The 24,391-nt window shown below is 42.3% G+C and overlaps 1 long non-coding RNA gene across 2 annotated transcripts; it reads left to right on the top strand.

The window, feature by feature from the left end:
* Position 1: 1 nt before the first annotated feature.
* Positions 2-19,189, top strand: LOC119565372. Of its 2 annotated transcripts, none has more exons than XR_006288882.1 (2): positions 2-619; positions 18,133-19,189. It is a non-coding gene; the product is annotated as an uncharacterized LOC119565372 (long non-coding RNA). The 2 variants fall into 2 exon arrangements; XR_005223959.2 differs by lacking the exon at positions 18,133-19,189 and adding an exon at positions 2,860-2,999.
* The last annotated feature ends 5,202 nt before the right edge of the window (positions 19,190-24,391 follow it).

Genomic DNA, 24,391 nt, shown 5'->3' with positions numbered 1-24,391 from the left:
GCGGACGCATGCGCACAAGTAGCCGGGCGAGGGGGCAGGCTTTCACAGGCGGAGCTGCGCGGTAGGCTCGGTTTCTCAGCAGGGAGCCTGGGCCGAGCCTGCTTGCCACTGCGGAGCAGGGTGCAGCTTCTGACTCGGACTCTGCTCCTGTTGGCTGCTGAGTGCACTAGGAGCCGGCTGAGGCGTGACTGCTCAGCCGTGGAGGAGACGACTGGCAGCGTGAATCGCTGTGGCCTCTTTGACAAAAGCCAGTCACTTGTCGTTAAATGCAGTGGTGTGGGGTAAGGGGTTTTCTCTCCCTTTCCACGTGACCGGCCCGCGCTGGAAGAACTGGGTGCTGGGCGGAGACCGGCGTTTTTAGGAGGAGGCACACCCAGCTTGGGGCCACCTTTGTGTGTTTTCCCTCCGCGCCTGTCCCAAGGTACCGAAGGAGAGTGACGCTCTTGGCAGCCGCCTGTCAAAATGTCCTCGTCACCGCCACTCGGCCAGCTGCTCCCTGAAAGGGGCAGCAGGATCCGCCAGCCCGGGAGGGCTCTGTTACGTTCCCGCTGACCCGGGAGATGCCGGGACAGGCGGCGTCAACCCCCCCAATTAGTCATTAGTCTCCGCACTCGACGAGGTGAGTCAAAACTGTGGCAGGCAGAGGGAGGTTCGTAAGTTTTTTCTGCCCTGCGAGGTTGAATAAAGTGATCTGGATTGTCATAATCTTTCCCCCCAGGGAACAACGTACCCCGAGCCTTAATCAAGGCTTTATCCCCTCACCTCGCCCTGCAAAATTGATTCAGCCTTGGTGTTCTCACTTCCAACTTCCCTTTATTTCACTGCCCAAACCTTGAATTCTTTTTCTTCTAAATAGCACCCCTTCACAAGAGCACTGACAGTTTTGGGGATGTTTGTGACATTTCTTGGGGCACCCAGGGCTGAGAGTCACCTTGTTACTACCTGCCTCCAGCATGAGGGAATCTTGATTATCATAGCTGAGTGTTAGCTCCCTACCACAACCAGACTGTCAAGCACTCTCCTATGGACCAGGCCCTACTTTTGCCTTGCGGGTGGACAAAAGGTACACCCCAGCCCTGAGTCCCTTCAGCGTAGCTCCCTGTAGTATATAGCTCCTGATCACTTGATACCCACAAAAATCCCAAATCCTCTATTCTCTAAGGAACAGTGTATCACAGTTTACACTCCTGCTCCTGTATTAGGCACAGCACTTGAGTTCAACTATAACACAAAAATATTTTTTTTTAAAAGCATGAGAGGTGGGAACAAATTGTTACATATAAATCATCATCATAACAGGTCTTCTAAAACCTAAGCTTAACTAACAAGTTGTCCTCCTGTCTATAGAAGCTTGTCTCACCCAAAGTTCATGCCAGCATTTTCAGCCAAGCCTGGTTGAGATCCCTTTCTTATAAAGCAAACCCACTGTCAGTTTACTTCCTAAGTGAAGGATGCTAGTGCCTCTTTTTGCACCCCCAAATATATCAGAACAGATCTTTGATGTTCACCTCAAGATAGGGTCGCCCTCCCTGCCCCGCCCGCTGTTTATGTCATTCTATTAGTTTCTTTAGCTCTTCATTAGCATTTGACTTAGCATGCTAATAGCCTCTTGTTGTATGTTATACAGTACATATTGGTCCCCCAGCCTCTATCTGGTGGAGTTTGGCTCAAGCCACTCTACTGTTTTGACCTACACACCTAGAGAACATAATTTGCAATATATAAACATAAGTCCTCACATGTTCTCCATAATACTTCTCACAATGGTTATGTGACACAGGCTTGCAGCAGAGACCGTACATGACATTATTTTGGTGAACCCAGGGGATTCCTGTACAGTTAGACACCCTCATTGCCCTCTGCCAGTTGGCATTCAGAGGTTCTTGGGTCACAATGCTGATGTATGGGTAAAGGTCCCTCATTTGTATTTACATCATATAACAGTTTGCAGAGGCCCCAGACAAGAATGGAGTGGAGCTCCATTGTGCTAGGTACTATACAAACATATATACAAAGATATGTGCCAAAGAGTTTACTTATCTAATATGACATATAGGTGGTGAGAGGAAAAGGAACAGAATCAAATATATACCATTTTTATATATGCATAGGGCCTGATCCAACACCCATTGAAGTTAATGGGAATCTTTCTGTCCATTTTAATGGGCTTTGGAGGAGGTCCATACACACTTACAAGCTGTTTTCGTTCCTGTAAATAGGTAAAGTATCTACTGTCCTCATCTGCCCTTCAGCTTATCAATAACTGGCCAGTTTCTCATAGGCATCAGACAGATGTGAGGAGAGATCTGGAGAAAGGATAGTGGAATCTAATGGATCAGTTCAGTGAGGGCATGCCATGTGTAAGGGCCAGCGTGGAAAAAAGGCATGGGTGAAAAAGTGAGGAATGGGTAAGTAAATTAAGTGGCAGTCCTAATGATAAGGCCTCAGTTACAAATACCTCCAAAGCCCTCAGTAGAAACATAATCCTGTACCACTGGGGGGAAAAACAAACAAAACCAAGAGTAGAATGAGGAAGGGGACAGAGTGAAAGAACTTTGGCAGTGACAAAGTCAATATTTGCCAACCCTTAAATCTGCCCTCAGCTGTTACGATCCTAATTCAGAAAGTGAGACTTTGTTATAGAGGAGACAACTTTCACACATACTTAAAGAGTAACCTCCTTAGAAGTTTTGCTAGTGTTTCATACTTTTTCTTTGATAATTAAAGATATTCAGGTTTAAGGAAAAAATGGCCTGATCCTGTCCCACCCTCATTCCTCACTTGATCATGTAGTGCAATCATCATGCTTTACTTGTAATATGTTAATTTTTGTGGTAATAGATGGTGATCTCACTGCAGGGTGAAGCAGAAATGTTGATGCACGGGTCAAAAAGGCACTCTCAAACACGAAGTAAAAGCAAGAGAGAAAAAGTGACTGGTCTTGAAAATGATAAGTAATCTCTTGTTTTGAGTTGATTCCTATAAAAAAAATTCACCTACTGATTTTGTGGAATTTATGATTGTTTAGTGGGAGTCTTCATAAAAAAAATATTAGGAGCATTTTGGTTTGGTTTAGCTGGTGAGAGCAACCTTCTAACTTCTATAATATCCTTTTTAATACGAGTTCTTCCTAGCTCTGTTTGGGCTGGCTATGTGGAATTTTCTGAAATGTTCTAGCTTTGTGTGGGATGGCTTCTCTGGCGACATACTGCTAGATGTAGGAAAAAAGTTTTCATTTGTGTTTGTACATTTTTTTATGATGAAGTATTGGGATTTGCGTAATGTTGTTCTCTTCATATCATAGGCAGCACATTTTTCTTTAATGATGCAGTCAAGAGACTCCCCACTTGAGAGCAGACATGAATTTTTGTGGTTTAAAAGGGGCATTTGTTTACTTTTCTGAGAAGCAATACACTGTATCGTATGCAAACATTCTGCAGCGGTATGACATGCAACAATACCAATTCATAATACAATCTCACTGATAGGTGGCTGAATTACTGAATTATCAATTTTTCCCCACTAAAAACTGCTGGATGCTCATGCTTAATTGTATGCGGTGTTTAATGTTGCCTGTCATTCTTGTGGTAATTTGAAAGGTGGCTCTCTAGAGAAATAGGAACAAGAAGCTGTATGACCCCCTGGGAGAAATGGGATTCAGCAAAATTCTGAACACTTCCTAAAATATGTTGACTTTTTCACAGAAAGAATTCCAGACACTGGAAGGATTTTTTGAGAGAGCGTGTCATATTCTAAGTTTCTTTTGTCATCTCATTTAGTAAAAAACTCAAGACAGACAATAAACTCGCAGATCAAACAGCATATCAATTTCTCTCTCTCCCCCTCCCCCTTTTTTTTTTTAATTAGAGATTTTCAAAGTGAACACATGTCCAAGTAAGGCCTTGTCTACACTAAACATTTTTTCTTGAAATTTCCTACTGTATATACCATTGTTTCATCTCCACTGGCGAGAATTTGAATGTAGACCAACTGCCAGCCGCTGCTGGTGTTTTGAACTATCACATCATCTAGACCTGTGCTGAACAGCACTAGATAACACAGTGGTGGCTCATCTACACTAGCACTCTCATTTTTGCTACTGCCAGTCGAAACATTTTAAGTTAAAAAAAAACTAATATACAAACAGCTAAAAAATACATTTGGAACAAAAACATCCGTATGCAGTTCTACCACTACATGTATGTGAAGGGCCTAGCTGTGACCCTAAGAACTGCCTGTGGGAGGAAGCTATACTGAACTGCTTTGTTCTGTTTAAGCATTTAAAGTGTGAAATCTGCATTCTGCTTAAACAGAAGATCACACTGGGAAACATATCCTGTAGGAATCTTGTAATTTGATTAGTGGGAACAGTTTCAATTATGACTTGGTGTCTGCTTCCTGCAATAAAGTTCTGATCTGATGTATACAAATTTAAAAAAAGACTTTCACAGTGAAGCAATTTTGAATAGAGAGTGCATACAAAGAAATATATTTGCCTGGGGTTTGTCTGCTATTAATCAAAATACTTGATTTTGGATGAGGGTTCTCTGTCCCCCTCACTTTGGCATTTCTCTTCTTGCAGTGAAGCTTTAGCTCGGAGTTCTGATGCTATAATCTATTGATGAGAAAGTTATTGTGACATCACACATTCACTATTATTGGCTAAATTCATCCCTCATGTAACTCCATTCCTTTCCCCCTTTTGTGTCCTCCCACTCTTGTCTCTGCCTTCTTCTTCCACTATGCATGAAACAAACTTACAATCCAGTCTGTCAGGCCTCCTTTTCTCTTCATTTTAACTCTTCTAAACATTTCTTCAATCAGACCCACCCACAAACAGTAAACCACATGAAATGCCTTCTGAAACAACATTACACGAGTAAAACAAGGGAAGCAGTAAGGAAGGGGGAATAGGAGAATACAGAGATTGCTTTCTCCCCTGGGTCTCCCAGCACATTTTATCTATATCACCTTTTACATTGGAAATTCCTCAGGGCTGAGATTATCTTAATAAAAATATGATCTGGTATAGCATAGCAGTCACACTTACTATCATGGAGGAGTGTGTTGAAAATCTCTTATTATCATAGTGCCTAGGAGGCCTAGTTATAGACCAAGACCCTATTGTGCTATGTGCTGTACAAACACAGAGAAAAAGACAGTCCTTCCCCCAAGGAGCTTATATCTAAGACAAGGAACAGCAGATGGCTGCAGACAGGAGAGTACATTCTTACTGAAGCCTTCTGGATAGATCATTGGTAGGGCCCTACCAAATTCATGGCCAAGAAAAACACATCACGGACTGTGAAATCTGGTCTTTTGTGTACTTTTATCCTATATTATACAGATTTCACAGGGGAGACCAGCATTTCTCCAGTTGGGGATTCGGACCAAAACGGGAGTTGCAGGGTGGTCGCAAGTTATTTTAGGTTTGTGGGTGGGTCCCAGTATTGCTACCCTTACTTCTGCACTGCCTTCACAGCTGGGCGGCTGGAGAGTGGCGGCTGCTTACTGAGAGCCCAGCTCTGCAGGCAGCAGCGCAGAAGTAAGGGAGGCAATACCACACCATGCCATCCTTATCTCTGTGCTGCTGCTGGCTGCAGCTCTGACGTCAGAGCTGGGATCCCAGCCAGCAGCTGCCAGTCTCCAGCTGCCGAGGTCTGAAGGCAGTGCCAATGCCAGCAGCAGCACAGAAGTAAGGTTAGCAATACCGCAACTCTCCCTACAATAACCTTGCGACCCCCACCACCACTCCTTTTTGAGTCAGGACCCCTACAATTACAACACCGTGACATTTCAGATTTAAATAGCTAAAATCACGAAATTTTCTATTTTTAAAACCCTATGACCATGAAATTGAACAAAATGGACTGTGAATGTGGTAGGGCCCTAATCACTGAAGAGTATGAAGTGACTGTTGGAGGCGATTACACACAAGGTGAAAAGCTGTGATCAAGATATTATAGCTGTAAAATAAAATGATAGACCAAATACTGGAAGAGGCATGCAGCCTGGTATCTGAAAGTCAAAAGCTGTTCTTTCTAGCTTGTGTGTCAACAGTAAGAGATTTTGTAATTGCTACTTAGTTAACAATTTTATTGATGACACATGAGTCAAAATAGAATCCAATTTACTGTTCCATAACAAATCTCTTTAAGGAATAAGTCTCAAATGAGTCTGCAGGACTAGCAGGAGTGAAAAGCAGTAACAGCTTATTTTTTTCTCAAAATGAAGCAGACTTGTCTAAACACACAGATCTTTTGAGTATGTACATGATTTTTATTTCATACTTGCTTTTCAGACCATAATCACACTTATGTAGGAATTTTATTACAACACAGTTTAACCTGGCTTCTCAGTACAAGTGGGTTTTAGAATTTATTGCAAGTCTAGTGGATCTTGTTATTAGAGATAGCCTAGCCCCATAAATGAATGTAAGCCCAGTGTAATATAATTACTATATTTTAGTCTTATGATATTATATAAGCCCAAATAATATAAATTACTTCAACCCAGTGATGGTGTACCCACAGAGCACTCGAAAGTAAACTAATAATCAGCACACATGTAAGATATAGTTACTGTTTCTTTGAATCCCTCCTTTTTGTATCTTACAAATCGACTACTGCTGTACAATTCTCTTCAAGAAATAAGTCAGAAATGCACACGCTGTTTGCTTAACAAAATACTCTCAACCAACTTAATTTACTGCCTTTGGATTTCAGTGGAGCCTCCCTCACATACTCCAGCAGTGAATCTGGTTGTCTCATGTATTTCATTTTATAAACAAAATAAATCAAATAGTTTTTAAAGGTGTAAAATTCACCTTAGATAAGAGGATATGTTGGTTTCCCATTAAATATATTGTCCAGATTACTCAACCTGACTGCTGCATGTTGTTTCTTGCCACTCATCTGTGCTTTGTCTCCTTCTCACATTGCATACATCTGACATTAATTTACAGAAGATTCCCTGGAGGTAAGGTAGATAATTCATTTATACATTTGGTGTTAAATTATAGGAGCAAAGCTACAGTAAAATATTTTAATTTTAAATGTATCAGGGATTGAAATGCATTTCCCTTGTGAGAAATATTAAACCTGAAAACTCCCAGAGTCCAAATTGGTTGCATCTTCCTAACACGCTTGGCCATTCTTCATGCCATAACCATTAGCACAGGTTCAGATGCTTATGGGACTGATTTTCACATTGTCAAAGTAAAGCCAACTTAAACTGTGAAAACTCAGCACACCTGAAAATTCAGGTCATTACAATTTAATGCCCCACTCCTACTAAGAGGTATGTAGGAGTTTGAGCATATGAGTAATTCTGTTGATTTCAACTAAACTAGGGACATGTTAGAAGTTAAGCATGTGTCAAAGTCCTTGCAGGTCAGGGGCTTTAGAAGGTAACATTTACTAATAGGGTACATAGGCCAAGGTCTAAGACAACAGCAGTATTGTCAACCCATTATTTTAATACATGTCTTGCAACATTTGGTATTTTCTGACAGCCCCAGCTGTTGAAATTATGTGAAGATAAGAATTGTAACTTTTTTTTTACTTAGAATGTTTCTATCCTTCATGCTTTCAGAGAATTGCTGGAAAACATGACCCAAAAGACTTAAACACCAGAAGTCAAATAAAAAGGCCCCAAAATAGTTATAAATAGATCTCACTATTTTTTATCCAGTCTCTTGATTTTGGGAGCCTGAACCATGATTTTTGAATGCTAGGGATTGTCACTATTTTAATAGTAAACAAATGTCAACATTTAGAGGTCAAGAGGAAAAAAAGTGATACACATGATTTTTCCTAACACTTTTCCCCGTTCCATTTATATTTAAAGGGACTTTCAACTTAAGATAAATTTCTCTGTAAAATTTTACCGACTGAAGTTAATATGATATGTTAACCTATAATGGTAAACAAAAAGAAAAAACATTTATTTTTTTCAGTTTGTTTACAGTGTTGTGAAATATGCATAGTCATTTTCACTGTTTATTGAGGGGCTTACCCCAACTACAGGGAAGAGAAGAATTTTTAGAAAACTAAGAGTGTATAAAAATACAAGAAGTTTTGGTAGATGGACTCGAAACCGTGTCTAGTACGTGAAAATACTTTAAGCAATTTTTATTGACTAGCTTTCAAGTTGACAGTTTCCCTTTAACTCAACTGAGTATTGAATTATAGTGCCGCAGTAACAGCTTACTTGGACTTTTGTATCCAATGAATTTGTGTATATATTTCAAGTTGAATCTGTTTGTGAAATTCTCCACCCCTAAACTGGAAAGTATAAAAAATGTTAGGGCAAGTTTTTACATTCCTCTGCTTAAAGTGTAGCTGTACTCTAAAGAATGACTTATTTAAATTGCATGTGGGGTTGCATGTCTATCTTCTCAATTATTCATGTATCAAATGTTTTGTCTTTAAGATGTTTTTTCTACGTGCCAGCCATGTAAACAGAGTCTGGCTTTTGAGCGGTAAAGTGCATTTATTTCTATCTCATGCATCAGCATTAATAAGAGGCCAAATTATGTCCTAAATTACATGCATGCATTACCATTGTTTTAAAATCTATGGTCTCACTGACACCTATGCCATTCCATTGAAGTTGTATATGTGTAACTGGTTGAAACTTTTAGAAAAAAAGTCTGATGGTGCAAGAAAAAGGAGCTTAGGGTTTTTTGTAGTTGTGTGACAATATTTTTGCGGATTTTTATTCTTAAAGCCAACACAAGTCAGCAGATCTGACTCAGCATATACAGTGAGGTTTTACTATGTTTAGTATGATTCTGCTCTGAAAAGTGGCTATGCAAAAATGACACTTATTCAAACTTGCTTTCTTTTTCAAAGATCTTCTAACTTTAGTGATACATTTTTAATGCTTTTTACTCTGGTTAGCACGTCAGAACCAGCACAACTAAGCCTTGGTCTACACTAGGAGTTGAGGTCGAATTTAGCAGCGTTAAATCGATTTAACCCTGCACCCATCCACATGACGAAGCCCTTTTTTCCGACTTAAAGGGCTCTTAAAATTGATTTCCTTACTCCACCCCCAACAAAGGGTTAGCACTGAAATCAGCCTTGCCGGGTTGAATTTGGGGTACTGAGGACACAATTAGACGGTATTGGCCTCCGGAAGCTATCCCAGAGTGCTCCATTGTGACCGCTCTGGACAGCACTCTCAACTCAGATGCACTGGCCAGGTAGACAGGAAAAGGCCTGCGAACTTTTGAATTTCAATTTCCTGTTTGGCCAGCATGGCAAGCTGCAGGTGACCATGCAGAGCTCATCAGCAGAGGTGACCATGCAGAGCTCATCAGCAGAGGTGACCATGATGGAGTCCCAGAATTGCAAAAGAGCTCCAGCATGGACCGAACGGGAGGTACGGGATTTGATCGCTGTATGGGGAGAGGAATCTGTCCGATCAGAACTCCGTTCCAGTTTTCAAAATGCCAAAACATTTCTCAAAATCTCCCAGGGCATGAAGGACAGAGGCCATAACAGGGACCCGAAGCAGTGCCGTGTGAAACTTAAGGAGCTGCGGCAAGCCTACCAGAAAACCAGAGAGGCAAACGGCCGCTCCAGGTCAGAGCCCCAAACATGCCGCTTCTGTGATGAGCTGCATGCCATTTTAGGGGGTTCAGCCACCACTACCCTAGTTGTGTTGTTTGACTCCTTCAATGGAGAAGGAGGCAACGCGGAACCAGATTTCGGGGACGAGGAAGATGATGAGGAGGAGGTTGTAGATAGCTCACAGCAAGCAAGTGGAGAAACCAGTTTTCCCAACAGCCAGGAACTGTTTCTCATCCTGGACCTGGAGCCAGTACCCCCCGAACCCACCCAAGGCTGCCTCCCGGACCCGCCAGGCGGAGAAGGGACCTCTGGTGAGTGTACCTTTTAAAATACTATAAATGGTTTAAAAGCAAGCATGTTTAATAATTAATTTGCCCTGGCATTTGCACCTCTCCTGGATGTGCTCCCAAAGCCTTTGCAAAAGGTTTCTGGGGAGGGCAGCCTTTTCCGTCCACCGTGATAGGACACTTTACCACTCCAGGCCAGTAGCACGTACTTGGGAATCATTGTAGAACAAAACATTGCAGTGTATGTTTGCTGGCATTCAAACAACATCCGTTCTTTATCTCTCTGTGTCATCCTCAGGAGAGTGATATCATTCATGGTCACCTGGTTGAAATAGGGTGCTTTTCTTAAGGGGACACTCAGAGGTGCCCGTTCCTGCTGGGCTGTTTGCCTGTGGCTGAACAGAAATGTTCCCCGCTGTTAGCCACGGGGAGGGGGGAGGTATGAGGGGCTAGCCACGCAGTGGGGGGGAGGCAAAATGCAACCTTGGAATGAAAGCACATGTGCTATGTATGTAATGTTAACAGCAAGGTTTACCATGAAAGAGTGTACCCATTGTTCTATAAAATGTGTCTTTTTAAATACCACTGTCCCTTTTTTTTTCTCCACCAGCTGCATGTGTTTCAAGGATCACAGGATCTTCTCCTTCCCAGAGGCTAGCGAAGATTAGAAGGCAAAAAAAATGCACTCGTGAAGAAATGTTCTCTGAGCTCATGCTGTCCTCTCACACTGACAGAGCACAGACGAATGCATGGAGGCAGACAATATCAGAGTGCAGGAAAGCACAAAATGACTGGGAGAAGAGGTGGTGGGCTGAAGAGAGTAAATGGCTGGCTGAAGCTGAAAGGTGGCGGCAGCGTGATGAGAGGAGGCAGGATTCAATGCTGAGGCTGCTGGAGGATCAAACTAATATGCTCCAGCATATGGCTGAGCTTCAGAAAAGGCAGCTAGAGCACAAACCGCCGCTACAACCCCTGTGTAACTAACCGCCCTCCTCTCCAAGTTCCGTAGCCTCCTCACCCAGACGCCCAAGAATGTGGTGTGGGGGCCTCCGGCCACCCAGCCACTCCACCCCAGAGGATTGCCCAAGCAACAGAAGGCTGGCATTGAATAAGTTTTAAAGTTTTAAACTTTTAAAGTGCTGTGTGGCCTTGTCCTTCCCTCCTCCATGTCCCCTCCTGGGCTACGTTGGTAGTTATCCCCCTATTTGTGTGATGAATTAATAAAGAATGCATGAATGTGAGGCAACAATGACTTTATTGCCTCTGCAAGCAGTGATCGAAGGGAGGAGGTGGGGGTGGTTAGCTTACAGGGAAGTAGAGTGAACCAAGGGGTGGGGGGTAGCATCAAGGAGAAACAAACAGAACTTTCACACCGTAGCCTGGCCAGTCATGAAACTGGTTTTCAAAGCTTCTCTGATGCGCACCGCACCCTCCTGTGCTCTTCTAACCGCTCTGGTGTCTGGCTGTGTGTAACCAGCGGCCAGGCGATTTGCCTCAACCTCCCACCCTGCCATAAATGTCTCCCCCTTACTCTCACAGATATTGTGGAGCACACAACAAGCAGCAATAACAATGGGAATATTGGTTTTGCTGAGATCTAACCGAGTCGGTAAACTGCGCCAGCGTGCTTTTAAACGTCCAAATGCACATTCTACCACCATTCTGCACTTGCTCAGCCTGTAGTTGAACAGCTCCTGACTACTGTCCAGGCTTCCTGTGTATGGCTTTGTGAGCCATGGCATTAAAGGGTAGGCTGGGTCCCCAAGGATAACTATAGGCATTTCAACATCCCCAACGGTTATTTTCTGGTCTGGGAATAAAGTCCCTTCCTGCAGCTTTTGAAACAGACCAGAGTTCCTGAAGATGCGAGCATCATGTACCTTTCCCAGCCATCCCACGTTGATGTTGGTGAAATGTCCCTTGTGATCCACCAGTGCTTGCGGCACTGTTGAAAAGTACCCCTTGCGGTTTATGTACTCACCGGCTTGGTGCTCCGGTACCAAGATAGGGATATGGGTTCCGTCTATGGTCCCACCACAGTTAGGGAATCCCATTGCAGCAAAGCCATCCACTATGACCTGCACATTTCCCAGGGTCACTACCCTTGATATCAGCAGATCTTTGATTGCGTTGGCTACTTGCATCACAGCAGCCCCCACAGGAGATTTGCCCACTCCAAATTGATTCCCAACTGACCGGTAGATGTCTGGCGTTGCAAGCTTCCACAGGGCTATTGCCACTCGCTTCTCAACTGTGAGGGCTGCTCTCATCTTGGTATTCTTGCTCCTCAGGGCAGGGGAAAGCAAGTCACAAAGTTCCATGAAAGTGCCCTTACGCATGCAAAAGTTTTGCAGCCACTGGGAATCGTCCCAGACCTGCAACACTATGCGGTCCCACCAGTCTGTGCTTGTTTCCCGGTCCCAGAATCGGTGTTCCACGCCATGAACTTGCCCCATTAGCACCATGATGCCCACATTGCCAGGGTCCGTGCTTTGAGAGAAGTCTGTGTCCATGTCCTCATCACTCTTGTTACAGTGCTGATGTCGCCTACTCGCCTGGTTTTGCTTTGCCAGGTTCTGGTGCTGCATATACTGCTGGATAATGCGCGTGGTGTTTAATGTGCTCCTAATTGCCAAAGTGATCTGAGCGGGCTCCATGCTTGCCGTGGTATGGCATCTGCACAGAAAAAAGGCACGGAACAATTGTCTGCCATTGCTCTGACAGAGGGAGGGGCGACTGATGACATGGCTTACAGGGTTGGCATACAGGGAATTAAAATCAACAAAGGGGGTGGCTTTGTGAGAAACAGAATGGCTCCCTCAAGGATAGAACTCAAAACCTCAAGGATAGAACTCAAAACGGGATTTAGCAGGCTGTTGATTTCACGGAGGGAGGGAGGAGAAAATGAATACAGAACAAATCTGGTCTATTTCATGTTTTGATCCACTTCATCTCTCTTTGTACATCTTGCTGGCAGCAGACTGTGCAGTATGACCGTTAGCCATCGTCATCTCCTGGTGCTCGGCAGAAGACGGTGCAGTACGACTGCTGGCCATCGTCTTCTGCTGGCTGCAGATTAAAAGACAGCACACTGCCGGTAGGACTGAATCGCCATGAAACGAAACTTAAAAGGGAAATGACCTGGCTGAGTCACTTCGATGTTTGCCTAGGCACGCCTGACCTCATCGAGGTCAGTTAAAAAAGCACCCTGGACTACGTCGACAACAGCTACTAGTCATACTGCACTGTCTGCTGCCAAAAGGCAATAAACTGCTGCTGTGTAGCAATTCAGTACCACGTCTGCCAGCACCCAGGAGATATACGGTGACAGTTAGCTGAGCGGGCTCCATGCTTGCCATGGTATGGCGTCTGCACAGGTAACTCAAGAAAAAAGGCACAAAACGATGGTCTGCCCTTGCTTTCACGGAGGGAGGGAGGGAAGGGGGACCTGACAATATGTACCCAGAACCACCAGCGACAATGTTTTAGCCCCATCAGGCACCGGGATTTCTACCCAGAATTCAAATGGGCGGCAGAGACTGCGGGAACAGTGGGATAGCTACCCACAATGCAACGCTCCGGAAGTCGATGGTTGCCTCGGTAGTATGGACACATTCCGCCTACTACGTGCACTTAGAGCATTTGGGTGGGGACACACACACTGGACTGTATAAAAACGCTTTCTACAAAACCAACTTCTATAAATTTGACCGAATTTCATAGTGTAGACATACCCTAAAAGAGAGTGAGTATTATATTTCTGGTGTAGACTTGTTTATCAACTTCCAGTTATAAGCCTATTTGGTTACTTACGCAACTCTGTTGATGGCAATGGAGTTGCACATCTGTCACTGAAGCCATAATTTTTAAACAAAGAGAATACACAGGTGTAATTAGGACATATTTTGGTCTGCAGAACCTTTATTACAGGTGATGATGCATTCAAAGGAAAGAACCCTGCTTTGACTCAAAGCCCAGTCTGATTTTTAAAAGGGCTGGCAGCTGTAAAAATAGTTTTTTACTTGTATACAGAACACACCTGATATAAAAATGATTGATAACACTAAACACAGAGCCCTACAATGCTGTTTTTACAGTCAGTTTTCAGAGTGAAACTACACTTTGAGCCAGATCCTCATTTGTCATATATCAGCATAGCTTTACTATTTTGAATTTTGCTATGTTGATTTACACCAGCTGCGAATCTGAACGTTAATTAGCATTGAGAGCAACATTTTTAGTCTTTCCTTCAGATCAACCAAAAAAAGTTAAACCATCACTGATTTAAGGCATCTTTCAAAGTAGCAAAAATAATCCCGAAGTATTTAAATAAACAGAGCATCTAAATCTTAAATACTAAAAACATTTTAAAAAGAAGCTTAATGTCTCGTGACAAAGAATGTTTTAAGCAATTATGCGTACACTCTCTGTGGTTACTCCCTTTTTGAAGATGTGACAGTATTCCATTGACTACCCATTACTGCTTTCCTTGATTCAAAATCTACTATAAATAGTTTGAATGGTCAGCATGTCAACATAAGTAAGATGAAGGCTGCCTGTTCAAATTGTTGCCTCATTTCCTGGAGGTAATGACAGAGTTGCCAACTCCTGCGAACAAGAGACATCTAGGTTCATTTTTAGAACAACCAAGCCTGCTGTTGTATGTTTCTCACTTTTGTAAATTGTGGAGAGGATATTTGGCTAGATTGCTTCTAAAATATGATCCCAACATAGCAACTTAAAAAACAGGCAGTAATTCCTGCTTTAAATATGAGAGCTCTGGGGACAGATTGACTTAAGACGGCTATTAAGTATGTGCATGTTACAGTATGGCTGCCATAACTGTTAACTGTGCTCTCTTCATTTCTATTACTCTACTCCAATATATTTATGATCATAAATATTCATATTTTCAACATTTGAACTGAGATTATGGACACTCTGTGTAGGACAGGGTTAGGGTGACCAGATAGGAAATGTAAAAAATCAGGATGGGGGTGGGCGGTAATAGGTGCCTATATAAGAAAAAGCCCGCAAAATCAGGACTGTCCCTTTAAAATCAGGACATCTGGTCACCCTAGAACAGGGTGGATGGAGAGAATCAATGGTTCACCAACCTTGATAGATTTTCAGTGCTATGAGAATGTGATATCTCCTCAGAAATACAAAAAGGAAAACATAATTAGAGTTAAAAATACCAGTTGAAAGAAAGGGGAAATGCAGTAAGGAGCAGCTAGTTACAAAATAGCCATTTAGGGATGCAGCTGGTTGTGTCTGCCAGCTTTAAAGGACCAATCCCCAGAAAGGCATGCTGGGAGAAAGTTCCTATAAGAAGGACAACCCTGAAGTTGAGAGGATTAATAGGGATCAAATAACTACAAAGGAAGATCCTTTTTCTAAATTATTAATCAGCTGATATATTATTAGATGACATAAATAGCTTTAGATACAGTTCAGCTTTTCTTATATACATTTATTCTACTTGTTTCTGTATTCTTTTGGAAAATATTGCCACATTAAATAAATGTTTGAGGGAAAAAGTCGTTGCTGATATCCAGTTTGCATCGATCACTGTCCCATACTTGATGCTTCAAAGGAAGGTGAAAATCCTCCTTAATGCACCTTCCTAATTGTACAAAGATGTAAGGGGGGGAAATACTTCATGCCCCTCCCATGATAATTTTATACCCTGAAATGTAAAGTTTGATTACCCATATTTTAGCTAAATAGTTACATATGTTGTTGTCATAAAAATATGCATCTTTTTAAAATCCAGCCATAGTATGACTCTGACTTTCTGCAGCAGTGAATTCTGCTCAGACTGGCATTTTCTCTGATGTGGTTTTAAATGTACTATCCTTTAATTTAGTTTGTACAATTCCTTTGGCTAAGATAGTTTCTTAGCTCCTCCCAACTGTACCGAGCTCATTATCTCTAGCAGTTGGTATATTTTTGTAGCTTCACCAATTGGGATGTTTAAATGGTTGGAATAAGTCACCATGGAATAACTTAATAGAAAAAAGGTCACAGTCAGTAAGGTCTTCTTTTAAAGAGATAGTATTTATAGCAAGGAATAAAAAGAAGTCAACACAATCAGAAACTAACAAGAATAACTCCCAGCTTGGGGTTCTATCTGATGCTATGACCCTACATGGAAACCCTACCTTCCCAAAGATATTCTCCCAAGCATCCGTTCCTGTGTCCATTCCCTAAACACCTGTGCAAGAAGATAGGAAAGCTGAGTTAAAAGTGCATGTCTTGTTTGCTAAGAGTCGGGTAGTGCCCCGGTCCTCTCTGAGTGCTAATGGCATTTTAAGTGAATTGCTCCTTTAGTTACATTGAGTCACCCTGTGGGCTCACTTAACGTCTCCTAGCTCATCCCAACAGGAAAAGCCTACTATCTCTGTGTACAAAGCTCATTATCTCTAGGCATTGGTGTAGCTCCACCTATTCTATCCCCACTGGCTATACCCCCTCAACAAGTTCTTTGTTCTTTTGGACTCAGGTCCCTTGCTTACCCCTTTAGACTACCTAACTATTAGATATTGACCATTAAAGTTGCTCAAGAGACCCTCACTATTAGCTAAGGTACAATCTAATTACTAGGTAACTTCATTGCAGAAGTAAAGGATGTGTGTGCCTTATGGCACCATATGCTTTGTTCTTTATAGTGGTGGCCTAGGGTCAAAGAAAGTGCCGGGGGGGACAATGCGGTGTGAGGCATCACAGGCCTCCAACCCTCCCCCATAGTCAGTGCTCTGACCACAGCCGCCACCCATCAGCATACCTGTATGACTGGAGAAGAGGGGCAGCAAAGCTCTAGCTTGTAAAGGGGCTGCCCAGGAAGTTCCTGAGTGGGTGAGACATCCAGCCCTACTGGTTGGCTGAGAAGCTTTACTTAAACCAAAAAGAGGCACATGAAGTAGTTTGAGCAACTAGAGGAAACCCTGGCTTGCTGCTCTTACGGACCCTGACTCCTGAGCCCTGCCTCCCAGCTTGTTCCTGTCCTCCTTTTCCCTATCTGTTCCCAGTTCCTGCTTTCCTGCCTCACTCCAGGTCCTTGCTCCTACACCCTATCCCTGATGCTGATTCTGGTTTGGCACCTGACTGTCTCTAGCTCTGACCTTTGGCTTGGCATCTGACCTTGACCATGGTTCCAGGCTCCCCTGACTGTAATGATTAGGCCTGACCATCTACACCTCAGTTCCTACATGCAGCTCCAGTGATTAAAGTAGATTGAAATAGGAGAGGGAAGTCCTAACTGCACTAATCAAAGAGGAGGGGGTATGCTATTTATCCAAGTCAGAGAAATGTGAGGGAGTTGTAAGTTGCTTTTAGCGTTGCTGCACACTCTTACTTAAACTTGCACACAGTTCCCCTGCCTCTCCAGTTTGGGGGAGCAATGCTCCCTGACAGTTCTCCTGTTTCAATCTACTTCGCAACCAGTGATGGTGCCTATATTCTTGCAGTTCTTAGGATCATCTTCAGCATGCTTAGCAACTTCCACTATTCTTTTTAGATCTTGGTTTTCTTCGAACACCATCACAAATACAACCCTCTTTTTTCCTCACAAGTCCCTTAATGACCTTTATTTAAATGGCAATTAATTAAGCCTTTTTATTCTTTGTTTCTTCCTTCTTTTAAAAAATGGAATTCACTGCAAATCCGCCCTCCCCTTTCCCAAGTCTGTGTTAATTCAACACTGTGGGTGAGAATTTAAATATACATTATGAAATTGTAAAGGTGTGGTTTCCCCAGCAAACATTGTCAGCCATATTGTACAGAAATGTATGCTGCACGTTATTGCTAAATATTATATGGTAGCAGTGCACACTATATACACTCACAAGGGAGCTGAGTTACTGTATTTTTACAGTTCATGCCATTAGTATATTTAAATTCTCTCCCGTGTTGCCATTGACATAATTTTGCCTTTATAATAGTGACAAGGTAAGACAATTACATTCTTCTAAAACACCACCACCGGTGGTAGTTTACAGTCACAACACCTAGATATAATATTAAAAATTGAAAGTATACCAAATAAAACACAAATTCTTTTAGCTTTGATGATAAAAGTCCCTTTTGTTTTGAAGTAGTAAAGCTCTTTCAGCCACCACTAGGTGTTGGCATCCTTTCATCTGTGAGAGACAGTGGGAATTGCAGCCTATGATGTAGCTAGTTTGCAATGTCTCATGTGACTGAATTGCAAATATGTGTGTCTTGATTGAGAGCTGCTTGCTTCCTACGGGATCTTTTCTCTTCAGGTTGTAGGAGCCAGCTCCTATCATGGACTTTGATGCCTGGATGGAGAAAATGGCACCACTTGTTACGAACACTTGCCAGAATTTCCCATTGGTCAGGATCGATTCCAAATTCCTTCATATCTGGCTTGCATGTATCTTTGAGCCACAGTATTATATAAAAGAAATTCCCCAGTTTCTCCCATCAGAACCACAATTTCCTTGCTATTGTTTCTCATTTTGTGTGCTTCCTGTACAATTAGTGCCATAACTGTTTTAATTTTAGTGTTAGAATTCATTTTACCATACATAGCCTTCCTACAGAACTAAAAACCAAATTACTTTCAAATGACTGGAACACAGAGGGTCTGATTTTCCATGGCCTTGCAGCTTGCATGGTCATTTATACCCATTTTTCAGAGGAGTTAAATACCGCCAAGTCAGAAGTGTAATGTTCTGTGTTCACTTTGTACACACTTACAGAGATGTAAAGGACTACACGAACTGCAAAGTGGTGAAGATTCAGGACCAGAGGATCCACAGTCTATCTACTGAGCAAGAAAATGTTCTATTTAACCAAACTGTCTTTTTCCTAAATACCACCTAATATAAGATTCAAAATCCTTCCCTCATTCTCAAATTAGTCGCTTTTGTTTACTAATTGCTTGGTGTAACAAGTCACACTTGTAAACACAGAGTTTTGCTATTGACCTAATTGTCATCTGCAAGCTGATGAAGCCCTGTAAATATGCAGGTTTTCCTTGTTTCTACATAGAAATTCTATTTTAGAATAGCAATAAGACATTCTAGGCAGTTGTTTCTGATGTACACCACCACATCAAAGTATAATATTACTAAGCAGGAAGTGCCCCTATAAATTAACAGAAAGTAGCTGTCTCCTCTATACACATACATATGGTACACTGTAACCCAGTTTTAATAGCTACATGACACTGTCTGATTTTACATAGCAGGAGTTAGAACTGTGAGTATAGAATAAGTATAACATTCCATGAACTGTATTTATCAAATTGTGAAAAGAATATTGATTGCAATAAAATCTAGGTGTCAACAGTCTGTCTTATTTGGTCAGTGTTTGTTTTTTGTTAGGACAGTCTACTATAGTATTCAGTTTCTGTTTTTGTTTTCTTGGACTGTCATTTTTTCCCTCTTTTCTGGAGTAATTGCTTCAATTTTTAATATTATCTAGCAAGAAAACTAGAGATACTTTGTAAGAGATGAAGTTATTTTGACAACACTCAGAATAAGACATATGAAAATTAAAATATTATTGATGGTAAATCTTCTCCAGAAATTTTCATAACAAAAAAAGATCCGAAATACTGCATATGCTGTGTTGCTTTTTCTTATGTCACATCATATTTGCAACAGATGATTGGTTTGAAAGATCTAGCCTTTAGCAAACTCATACATTTTTCACAAAGTAATTGGAGTTGTGGGTTTGGAAAGCAGTGCTGAAAGCCATATTAATAATTTATATCAATCTCCCAATGATTGGCTTTCTTGTGACTTCCCGAAAGTTGTTTCAAGTTCAAGATAGTGTTTTTAAAATCAAATTAGACTGGCAGGAAGCCACATGTATGAATACTTTGCCTACATTAGTTGCCAAGGTAGTAAGTGAAATTGTAATTCTTTCAGTATTCAGCTATAGAAAGGCAAGTGTAGATTGAGACTAACTTTAGCACATGCCTAAATTTAAGCACAGGAGTATCCCAAAATAGGATTACTGTGTTTAAAGTTTGGCAAATACTTAAGTACATTTCTGAACTAGGATCATACTTTCCAGTGTAGCCCACAGTAAGAGAGTCATTTCTACATTAGTGGTCCACTGAAGTACATGGCAAATTGTGACTGATTTAAATGGGACCAGAATTGTACCCTGAATTAGTTGACATGAGCAGTACTGCTTGCAGAGATTTTTCAATTTATCCTTCACAGATGAAGCAATAAATGTAAAAGTTGTATTTGCCTTTAGTAGAGCTATTTTAAGGCAAATATAAATGCTGCAGTAATGGCCTATGTTAGCTGTTAAATACTGTAGATGAGAGAGATACAAACCTATTGTGAACTCCTTGCCCACATTAAATAGTGTAATTTCAATGGAGCTCTTTGTGAAGTGAGGTAAGGAACTCACAATCTAACTCCTAGAAAAGCATGAAAATACTGAATTTGGCCTTAACCAACTCCCTATTGACTTCAGTAGGAGTTGGATCAAGTCCTTTATTAGTGCATAGTGCAGTATCCTTTAACTAAGTCAGGGACTGCAGAATGTACTGCCTTTTACATGAAAGGCTATTGACATGACAGTATGTATCATTTCCCACAAATGTAGAATATTTTTAGATATTTTATACATCATTGCTTAATGTGGGATTACTTTATATTGCTCAGGTAACACACTACACATGTTGCTGTGTATAAGATGACATTTTATACTAACTTCAGAGTACAGTAATTATAATATTGATGGCATTTATTTAGTATCTTTAATCCAAGGCAGTGTAGAGGGATTACTTCACCCTTCACTCAAACACAACCTCTCCGTCATGGAACCTGGCAGCTCTTCAGCTGTGTACAGGAACACTCCAATTAAGAACAGAAAATGATGGCTACCCTATCCAGGTGAAAGAATAGGCTATAATTATCCAAACTGGAATATGGCCAGATAATATACTTATTCTTGTGAAAAGTGCTATAGAATATATTTTAGTAACCACTCTATCACAATACTGGGGCAGCAGGATAACACTGACTCCGAAACAGTTTCTTTCAATGAATCACCCTGCTACTTTTTGCAGCAACAAGTTTCTTAATACAGGAAATAACTTCTTGTTCTCCATTTGCTCTTAGTATCTCATTCTTCTTGCTCTCTGTTCTGTAACCTTCAGTCCTACTAAATCCACCCTCTACCTCCAAAATCTTCTAATCATTTAGGACATCTTGTACAGGAGAGAGCAAGTAACTCATGATTCTGCCAGTAGTGTTAGGAGTATTCATCATGCTGCTTTAAAGACACTAGGTCAGCTTTTGTTGTCCTCCTTGTAACTGATATTCTATTACCTGCTCTCCATGTTCTATATAGCAGTGTAGAGACAGAAATGCCAATATAAAGGAACTGGCCCCATGGCACTGGAGAAAAATGAAGAGCATTACCTACACATGGGGAGATTTGAAGCACTGTTTTCCCCCAGACCCTCTAGCTCCAACACACCCAAGCACATGCAGACGAACCAGCGGAGCACCAGTTTGGACTGTTTCAGCCTATGTTAAAATATATTGCAACATAAGCTATACTGTATACAGGCTACACTTAATATAGACTGCAGTATAATTTACACCTAAAATATGTAGGTTGCAGTATGCATACTCAACAGCACAATTTAAAGGTCAACTAATATCTTTGACTGTGAATTTCTCTAATTTGTAAGCACAAGTCACATTCTTAATGAGTTACCAGTGAATAGGGGTCTCATTTCCCTCTCCTAAGAAAAAGAGACTGAGATCTCTTTTACCTCCCTGATATGTCCTTCCCTAACTTGTACGTGTCAGCCTCATGCTCTCTACTCACCTCCCTGATTTGTCCTTCCCTAACTTGTACGTGTCAGCCTCATGCTCTCTACTCACCTTACCCTGCTGCTGGCTCCCATCCCAGTTCTTTAACCTACCCCCACCCTGAGTTTCCAACACAACCTACACATTTCCAAGGCAAGGATGGGTACTCAGTAGCCAGTGGAGATGGGCTGCAATGGGAACAAAAGCCAGGGAGGGAGCAGGGCTGTCCCTACCCATGCACAAAGTACGCAGCTGCATAGAGCACCAGGAAATTTGGTGCCTTACGCAGCTGCATGTTGCTCCAGCCCCTTCTCCGCCTCTTCCCCATGGCCCCTGCCCCTGCTCCACCCCAGCTCCCCTGAGGACTGCAGCAGGGGCTGGGGGCCCTGCACTCACCAGGTGGTGGTAAGTGGAGTGACCTGGCCCCCAGCCATGTTGCCGGTGAGTGCTGGGGGGTGGTTTCCCCTTGTCCCCCAAGCCTCAAGGCTGGGAGTCAGGGGAGCAGAGCAGAGCGGGCTGGGGCCGGGTCGCTCCACTTCCTGCCGCCCAGTGAGTGCAAGACAGGCCCAACCCCACATTCACTGGGCGGCAGGAAGTGGAGCGACCCGGCCCCAGCCCGCTCCGCCCCGCTGGATTGTGCTGAGGGGCGGTATCCCTTCTGCCCCTCCAAGCCATCCCCGCCGCGGTGGCCTGGGGCCAGCCCCCCCTTTCCCCGTGGAGGCTGCGTAGGGCACCAAAATGGCTAGGGATGACCCTGGAGGTTGTGATTCTAGAAGCAGGAAGATAAGCCAAGAAGGAATGTCCTCCACTGGAATTAGGAAACCTTCCTGCCACCCTGCACCCACAAACCTAGACATTTACTTTTTCCCAGGTTTTTACTTGTTCCTCAATTAGGGTGTGGGAGTGGCTGGCTCACTACAAAAGCAACTTTCCCTCTCCTGGAATTGACACCTCCTCATCAATTATTGGGAGTGGACTATATTCACCTGGCCCTGTCAACACTGGTTCTCCACTTGTGAGGTAACTCCCTTCTCTTCATGTGTCAATATATAATGCCTGCATCAGTAATTTTCATTCCATACATCTGAAGAAGTGGGTTTTTTACCCAGGAAAGCTTATGCCCAAATAAATCTGTTAGTCTTTAAGGTGCCACCAGACTCCTTGTTGTTCATGTTGATAAGCAGGGCTTTGGACTGGAGCCTGGAGCTGGAGCGCGGAGCAGCTCCGGAGCAGTGGAGCTGCAGGTTTTTGCCTGGAACTGGAGCGGAGCCGGAGCACAGCTCCAAAGCCCTGTTTATAAGTGTCTTTTCAGTGAGAAATTGACAGACAATGAGGGGAAACAGTGAAACTGACTATACACAAAATGCTGTCAAATGCACAAAATAAATAAACTGGAAGGTAAAAGGTTTTTTTTGTTAAGTTATTCAGTTTTAATAATTATAAATGTTACTTGTAACTGTAGTAGGTATAAAATTTTCTGTAGAAACTTTTAAGTTTACTTTTGCATTTGTCCTGCTCTGTGCTTGAGGAATAAGGCTCTGATCATGTTATACATTTATGCACATGCAGAAATTTTACTCACATGAGCAGTCCCACTGGCATGCATGGGACACCTCACAGGCTTAAAGTTAACCATGTCCATAAATGTCAATGGAATTATGGTGGTATGGGAGTCACCACCTTATATTACTGACTTGTGCATTTTAGTTTTGATGCTGCCTTTGTCAGCCTGTCTATAAGGAAACCAAAGGTGGTGGAGGCACCACTAGCTGTCAGTCAAACAAAAGGTGATCTAAAAAAAAGTGATTTTTACCAGTTTTCCTTACTTTTTACACTATGTAAAATACCAGGCATCTTTAAATACTCTGTATATATTTACCAAACACTGGAAGCTAATAAAAATGTGTGCTGCAGAGTGGAACCCCAGGCCTCGTGTAGATTAGAAAATTTCACTGGTTTAATTAAATTAATTATGAAATGGATCCAGTGAAACCACTGCAAACCCCTAGTATAGATACACTTATATCAGTTTAAAATTTGCTTATGTCAATTTAGTTTATTTCGGTTTGAATTGGTTTAACCAGATTGATTTTAAATACAAATTTTAATTCACCTGGTGCAATTTTCTAGTTTAGGCTAAAGCCTCAATACAATTGGTAAGCAATTAGGGGCAGGCATTGTCATTTTGCTCTGTGTTTGCACAGAGCCTACCAAAGTGGGGTCCTAGTCCATGTCTGGGGCTCCTAGGAGCTAACACAATACAAATAGACAATAAAAATGGATATCATGAAAACTGTCTGAACACAGTACTCCTATTGAGTTCAGCTGGACAGCCATGTACACTGAGAGCTTGTAGATTGGACCTTTAAGTTGTGTCCGTGTGACATTCCCCAGGGTACAATCTGGACTGATGGACAACTGTGTCACCTCAGTTCTCCAACCCGGGGTGCCTTTTACACTGCTTTGCTGTGAGAGCAACTACTCCTGGTCTGCTCACACACAGCCTCCAGCATGTAAATCACCCCCAGCTATATTATATAAGTACTATAGCCAGGCAGCCAGCGATCCATGAATGATGTTGTGGGCAACTCCAGCAGACTCCCAGTCCCAGACTTTCCTCTAGAAATGTGCATCTTGTACTACCCAGCACTCTCATGGACAATACAAGCTCATATGACGTCTGTCATTTCATTAATAGAAAATGATATGC

The sequence above is a fragment of the Chelonia mydas genome, chromosome 2, assembly GCF_015237465.2.
Source record: "Chelonia mydas isolate rCheMyd1 chromosome 2, rCheMyd1.pri.v2, whole genome shotgun sequence".
Classification (NCBI taxonomy): Eukaryota; Metazoa; Chordata; order Testudines; family Cheloniidae; genus Chelonia; species Chelonia mydas.
Note: the sequence above shows the minus strand (reverse complement) of the source record. Positions and strands in the feature narration are given on the sequence as shown.